Source organism: Caretta caretta, chromosome 7 (assembly GCF_965140235.1).
Source record: "Caretta caretta isolate rCarCar2 chromosome 7, rCarCar1.hap1, whole genome shotgun sequence".
NCBI classification, from domain to species: domain Eukaryota; kingdom Metazoa; phylum Chordata; order Testudines; family Cheloniidae; genus Caretta; species Caretta caretta.
Window position 1 is genome coordinate 81,473,326 of NC_134212.1, and position 7,191 is coordinate 81,480,516.

Sequence of the window (7,191 nt, forward strand, 5' to 3'; positions counted from 1 at the left end):
CAATGTGCAGACTAAAATTTCATCCAGATCAGGCCCTGTAATATATATCGTCCACATGCCAGACAACTCCAATAATACCTACATACGATGACAAACTCCAAAGTGGGAGATGTACACAGAAGGGCTGTTAGGAATTAAATTATAAAAGTTTAATTTGCTTTATTAAATTTTGTTTATACAACCAAATTTCAGTTTATTAATTTTTTTTGTTTTCCCTGTTTTGCCCCTCTGATTCTGTGCCTTCCTCTTGTAATCCACCTTTCTGTTCCCTCCTGCAACTCCTTCACCTTCTTGGTCCTATTCTCTTTCTTGCTGGATTCCTTCCTCTTTCTTTCCACCCCATTTATCTATCTGTCCCCTTGAGAATATGAAACAGCAGCACGTAGTCACTCCAGGAGTCAAAGATCCTACTTTTTGAATATTAGCCTTCCTACTTCATGTGCTTTAATGGTAAGTACATTTCGATGCAGTGTGATTATTTAACAGCTATTCTATTATAGGTAAGGCACAGTCTGATCCACTTAAAATGCACTTCTAATTAAGACAATTCTGAAGTTGCCTTGTTAAGCCCATACTGCAGCTCCCTGGGATACTGGCACATTAGAGTTGGGACTTCGGAAATCTCCATCTTCAAATTAGATAGGAACTGTTGTCATTCAAGAAGAATGTTTAATTCTAGGCCAGTCTTGGAGATACTCTGGCCATGGAGGAATGGTTTGTTCAGTGTAAGCACATAGATAAAACCTTTTACTGAGTTCTAATCCAGTCACAGATGAGCACTCACACAGCAAGAGAGAGGTATCTTTGTAATGCAATTCAAAACATTTCCCATTTATGGCATTGCATGATAGTTGTAATTGTAGGACACTGAGCCTAATTGCAAAGAATCTGAAATTCAGCAGAATTCTAATTAGTTAAGTTCCCATTGATTTCAATGGAGCAGGCCTTATATTTTGCTGATATGCTCAACATTTATCCCTTAATGAGTCTTACATATACAAATCAACTCTTAGTGATATAAGGCTAGAGCTAGCCTTAGTGTCATTCCCTCAGGAAACAATCAACCAATGGGAATTTGTTTTCATGATAAAACACTTGTAATTTTATTCCATGATGGAGAGTGAAGGAGTTAGGGGTTTTTTGTGATCAGAAATTGAACTATTTACATATGAAATCATACTTACTGGTGAATGAACTCAATGAACTCAACAAGGGTGGACCTATGTGACCACCAGGGATCTATCTTCCTGGAGTTCATTGCAAGATCAGGGCCTTAGTTTGTTTGATGCACCACATGAGGAAAAGATTTGAGAGCCAAAAAATGACTTTGCATATTGAAAGAATATCTGCAGTGATTTCTCCCGAAAAACTTCAAGTAGTATTTATAGGAACTTATCATATTTTTGTGGATGAACTAATTTACTGAGAGAAAGCAAAGCTGATGATTCATTAGATTATGATTTTATTCATAACTCATTCCTCTCAGAATTGGTGAGGCTCAGGGCTGAGAGATAAATAATGTTTGTTTTTCACTCTCGTCTAGCTCTTGAGGAAATGGCACAAATGATGCTTCTCCATGCAGAAAATTTCTGGGCCTTGAAACATTTTGTTAGCATAGTACTATATTAGTTCCTTGCTGTGTGATTTCATACTAAATTCTGTTAATTTGTTAATTGTTTAAGTGTCTTACTTTCGATGCGAAGTTTTATTAATGACTTCAAAGACAGTTTTTAAGTAAGAAGCAAAGAAAATGCAGTCTGTTTTCCTGCACACTAAATCTTCAAGGCTGGCACGCACAACGTCCCCGAATCCACAGGCCACTGAGCCGGGGAGCCATGGCCTGATCTCTTTATGGCAGGGCCAAACCTAAGTGGCGCTATGACCCTGCATACCAAACTGATTACTCATTCAAAATTGGGGGGGTGGGCTGGTGTAGGAATTTATAGGCAGGGGAGAGGGAGTGGTCAGGCTGCTGAGGAAGGGAAGAGTGCCTGAGAGGAGAAGAGGCATGTTAGGCAGGGATGTATGGCAAAAATATGCTCCCACACACTTGAAATAGTGCTCCGCAGCCCCTGCCTAAGCACTCCTTTCTTTAAAACTAAAGAAATAAAAACTACAAATCTTTAAAGTTGTTTCATAGCTATTTTTGAAAAAAATTACTACAGCTTACAAGATGACCCCATGACTTTAATGTGCACACAGCATTTGAGGGGGAGGGGGACGACACAGGAGGGAGAACGCATTCCTTTTTGTATGCTTTTTTCTGTTGTCTGAATAGTCTAATCCGGGGAATGAAAAAAAAATATCTTAATAATTCAAACCATGAAGTATTTAATAAGAAGATCTTCCCCTAAAGTGGCTGGTTGACAGATGATATGAACATCCAAAGTTTCACAGGTAATTACAAGATAGCAACACAAACTCAGAAATTTGTCAGTTCTCTCAGTTATCATGAAAACATGCTGTACAATTAATGTCCTAAAAGCTTTTTAAAACTCTATGGACTAATGTGAACTATTGTACTTTTTCACCGTGACAACCTTCCAAATTTTCATGACAGCCTTCCTGTCACCTTGGCCAATCCTACTTAATGTATATTCTCTGTTCACTATTTTTAACCCCTTATCTCATGACTTTAAACTTCTCTAAATTTAAACTCATGACTCATGCTCCAAACCTCTCTCTTGTACATCTCTCTGGATGGATTTGAGTGTTTTCACTACATTATTTACTGGTCAATCCAATTTGGTGCTATCCAAAAGAAATCCAAATTTCAGCATTGCCAATCCTTGAAAATTTATTGACTTACAATAGTTTGTATTTTTCTGACAGCTCCTGCTCCTGGAATTATGTGAAAATTTCAACTTTCTTTTTAAAAATTGTAAGTTTCTTCTAGCACTCATAGTTGTGAAGAAAAGCTTGAAAATATAAGACCAAAAAGCTCCAATGGGAAGGTAGAAAGAAGTGAATATATATATACACACATATACATACACACACACTTAATCTCATGAGTTTTAACCAGTAGCATGATATGGGGAGTTGGGGCTTAACTCAAATTTTTTTGAAAATTTGGGGCTGGCCATACTGGCATTTTCTTCCATCAGCTTTTGGGATAATTCTCATTGACTTTAGAGACACTTCTGCACACAAGCTACTGGCAGGATAGGACCCTTAGAAACCCTGGATACTATCCTGCCAAAGAGTTGCGTGCAGAAGTACTGCTATCTTTAGACTCTCTTTTAAAGTCTTTATGTGCAGTGAAACACATACTGGTTCCAAAACTGATTCTTGAATACTCTGCTCCTTGTCTGTAACAGTTGCAGGATATTTTTAGTTATCTTATCAGTTCTCTAGCCATTCATTTTGGGTTATTTCCCCACCCACCTCCCATATTTAGTACGGAAGTAGGTTAAAATTTATTTATTTATTTATGGTGGCTTTTAAAGTCCAATGTTGAAAACCAACCATGTGTGCATAAAGCTAACCAAACAATTTCAGCAGATTTCCACCGTTGGCTCCTAAACACAACAAAGTGTCATAAAAATTTAATAGACTCAAAGTGTTTGCATGGACTTGCATTTAAAATTTATTTGGTTTAATTTTATACATTTATGTTATATTGAAGGGAAGCAGTGGTTGTTAATATCTCGGCTTCTAAACAGTTAAGTGGAATTGGTATCACAAGCAAATTAACTCTACAAAGCTTTGTAACAATGATGTTACTCTTTTTGCTAAAACAGGGTTCAGCAAGGGAAAGCAATACACCTTCTCATAGAAGATTATCATAATCTATTTTAGCAGGTAAACATATTTAATATAAAATATTAGTAATGCACCTCAATAAAAATAAATGTCTATATAACAATAGCAAAAGTATAGCTTGTGTTATAAAAGACTTGGTCCCTATTACATTGTAAACACATTAATTTAATCTATGTATTAAATCAGGGTTACTGAAAGCAAAAAGAAATGTAAAAAAACTTTATTATGTTAACTAACTAGCTGTTTAAGGTTGCATCCTACGGACCAAATACACCAGAAAATATCACACCACTAAAACATCAGTATACAGTGAAGGAACCCACATGCATCAATGAAACAGACAAAAATGAAGTCCTTTATTCATAAGGGAATGGTCAAATACATCTCAAACCTACTATATACGGACAATTAACCTGGCAATCAGCTAAAAACTACTATCAGTTAATTTAAACTTAGCTACTATTTAAAAGCAACTGTATCATTGCTGTACTGTTGTATGATTGCTGTACCTCATTTACAATGTGCGTAACATTGCTAAATGGTTTAACCAACAGATGTTAAAAAAAAAAAACACCACAACCACACCAACAAATGAATGGTAGCAAACAACATGAAGGCAAGGGAAAGTAGGGAAAAAAATTGTTACACAGTAGTTACAGATTGGGTAAACAAATTCCCTGTTAGCATCAGTCATAATTTCATAGATTCATAGATATTAAGCTCAGAAGAGACCATTATGATCATCTAGTCTGACCTCCTGCACAATGCAGGCCACAGAATCTCACCCACCCACTCCTGCGAAAAACCTCTCACCTATGTCTGAGCTATTGAAGTCCTCAAATCGTGGTTTAAAGACTTCAAGACTTTGAGTCAGTGACACTGTATACTAAGTGAGGCACGTGTTATTTAAAACAATCTTGTCCAGTGTCTAAGTACCAACACTAAATGCTAACACAACAATATTTAATAAATTGGTTACTGTCCATTCAGTAAGTTATCTGGAAGACCTCATCCATCAGAAACAATGAATCTATGTCAACTACTGGTGTATCACAGAGCAATGCAACCAATGGAAGAGAGAAGCTAGCCATTCCTTTTTCCTACCCAGCAAAGCTTACCAGAGGGTGACAACTGGCATTAAGGGTAACCTATCATATGGATGGATAATATTGGGTAATAACTAATTACAAAACATTTATATATAAAGGCCTCATTTCTAATGTCAATACTCCAAATTTCTGTTTTACTTCTCGTATACCTAGCACTGTGGGAGGCACTTATAATAATGCCTATCCCAGTATTTCAAAACTCTCAGCCTTCTACCGATAATAATACAGGTGGCAACTGTAATTGTCCTAATAGGAATGTGTTGCTATCTGCAACACTAAAGTAAAAGGGCCAAACTATAACACCAAACTGGAAAAGGATTATTACACTTGAATATAAGGTGGTGTCGTATGTACATACAGATATAACCATTTACACTACAAATATATATAGTGTAGTGTAGAATATATATCTCATATTCATATGTATGGATTATCTGGGAATGCCCCCAAGGCTCAATCATAAAACTACATTCCTCAAAGTCCCAGGCCTAACATTCCCAAGCCGACCATAAGGGAATAACAACAATTGGAAAATAAAGTCTGTCCATCAGTCATACGAGGGAATGTGCAGACTAAGGGACAGATGGGGCGTGAATGTATGCATGGAAAAGTGAGGTGGCCAAATAACAGCGTTTAGCCCACTGGGTCCTCTCCAGTCCATGCATTATGCTTTTCCGGGACGATGGTAAACATCCTTGCCATAAAAAGACAATAAGTGGGGGATTGTAGTAGAAAGAGATTCTAACATATAAGCCCTTGTATCAGAGGCCTGATATGACGCCTGAGCTAAAGTAGTGGGCAGGCTTTGCAGATATAAAGCAAAGTTAGCAAGAGCCAGGCTGTGAGCAAACATCAGGCTCTGCCTGCTTGCAAATTCACAGCATCTGGCAAGAACAGGGCTGATATTGCAAAAAACACACATTACTAAGTGCTAGGCACAGAGTACTCACACAAACACATTCCAGAAGAGTGGTACTAGAACATCCTTATATCAAGGATGGTACAAAAACATTCCCCAAAGATAACAGGAACACACACTGACCCCTCCTAAGGCTAAGGTCAGGATGACAGTGTGATGAATAGAAATGTAGAAGGTGATGGGTGGTAACCAGCTACGTCAAAGGGTGTCAACTAACCAGGTCAGAGAAGCAATATGTAACTTGTTGTATAATATGTAACTTGATGTATAAAATGGAGTCTCAGAGGGAGGGTCTTTGGCCAGCTTAGGGGGCAGTTGCCACTGACTGAGCTGCATCCACTGTCAGGGGCATACATGTCTTAGTATCCTCATAGAGTCAGCCAGGTGCTATTACCATGCTTTGTTGACAATAAACCTAGCTGGGTGCCTTCATACCTTAACAGATTTTGAGGTCATTGGGCAGTTTACTTGAGGTCTGCTGTGCCAACTGTCTTCACAGGGCTGGGACAGCACAGAGAGCACACATACACTCAGCCGAACATCTAACAAGACTAATAACAAAGCAGAAGCACAGATGCTTTGAAATCTAAAAGGAATTGTGTAATCTTATAAACATAGTGCCAAGAATTGCAATTTCTGAGCCGCTTTTTTCCCCCCAAAATGAGCTTGTCTTACAGAAAGTCAACTACACATGGCTCCAAGCAAAGAGAAGACACAAACTTCAAGAGTGGACATCTTTCCCTCTCTGGAACTCAGGCTGGATTCTTCAGGTCCAAGACATTGCACTCTTTAGAATTTTCATCTAGAATATTTTTCTTTAAAAGAAAGTGGAATTTATAGCTAGGCATGACCCATGATCTCTCAGAGCAGAGGTGTAAAAATTCATGGAGATCTCCCTGCCTCCAAGAGGAACAAAGTATTCAAAGAAAGATCCATTCCTGCACTACCATATTCCTCCAAATCTGCTATATATATATCTAATCCAAAGTGAGAAGTCAAACATCAGCAATGTAGCCTTGTAAATACAAACATTTAGCATAACTGTGGCTAGGCCTAGATTATGAGCTACGGGTGTGATTCCCAGTTTACATACGTATGCTCATGGCAGCTTTTGAAAGCTAGCACAAGTATAAATAATAGCGTAGCCATCGTAACACAGGCAGCATATCCATGGGGTTCGTGCATGTTTGTACTCAAATGGCTAAGCTATGCTGCTGCTGCCCTTACTATCACAATTATACTATTTGTACTTGTTAGCACTCATCAAGCTAGTGCAAGTATGTATACGCAAACTAAGAATCACACCCCTAGCTCATAGCATAGGAATAGTTGTCCCTTGCCCTTTCATAGCCTAGGAAGGTTGTGCTGCATCATGTCTCAGGTTCCCCTTTTAAGACA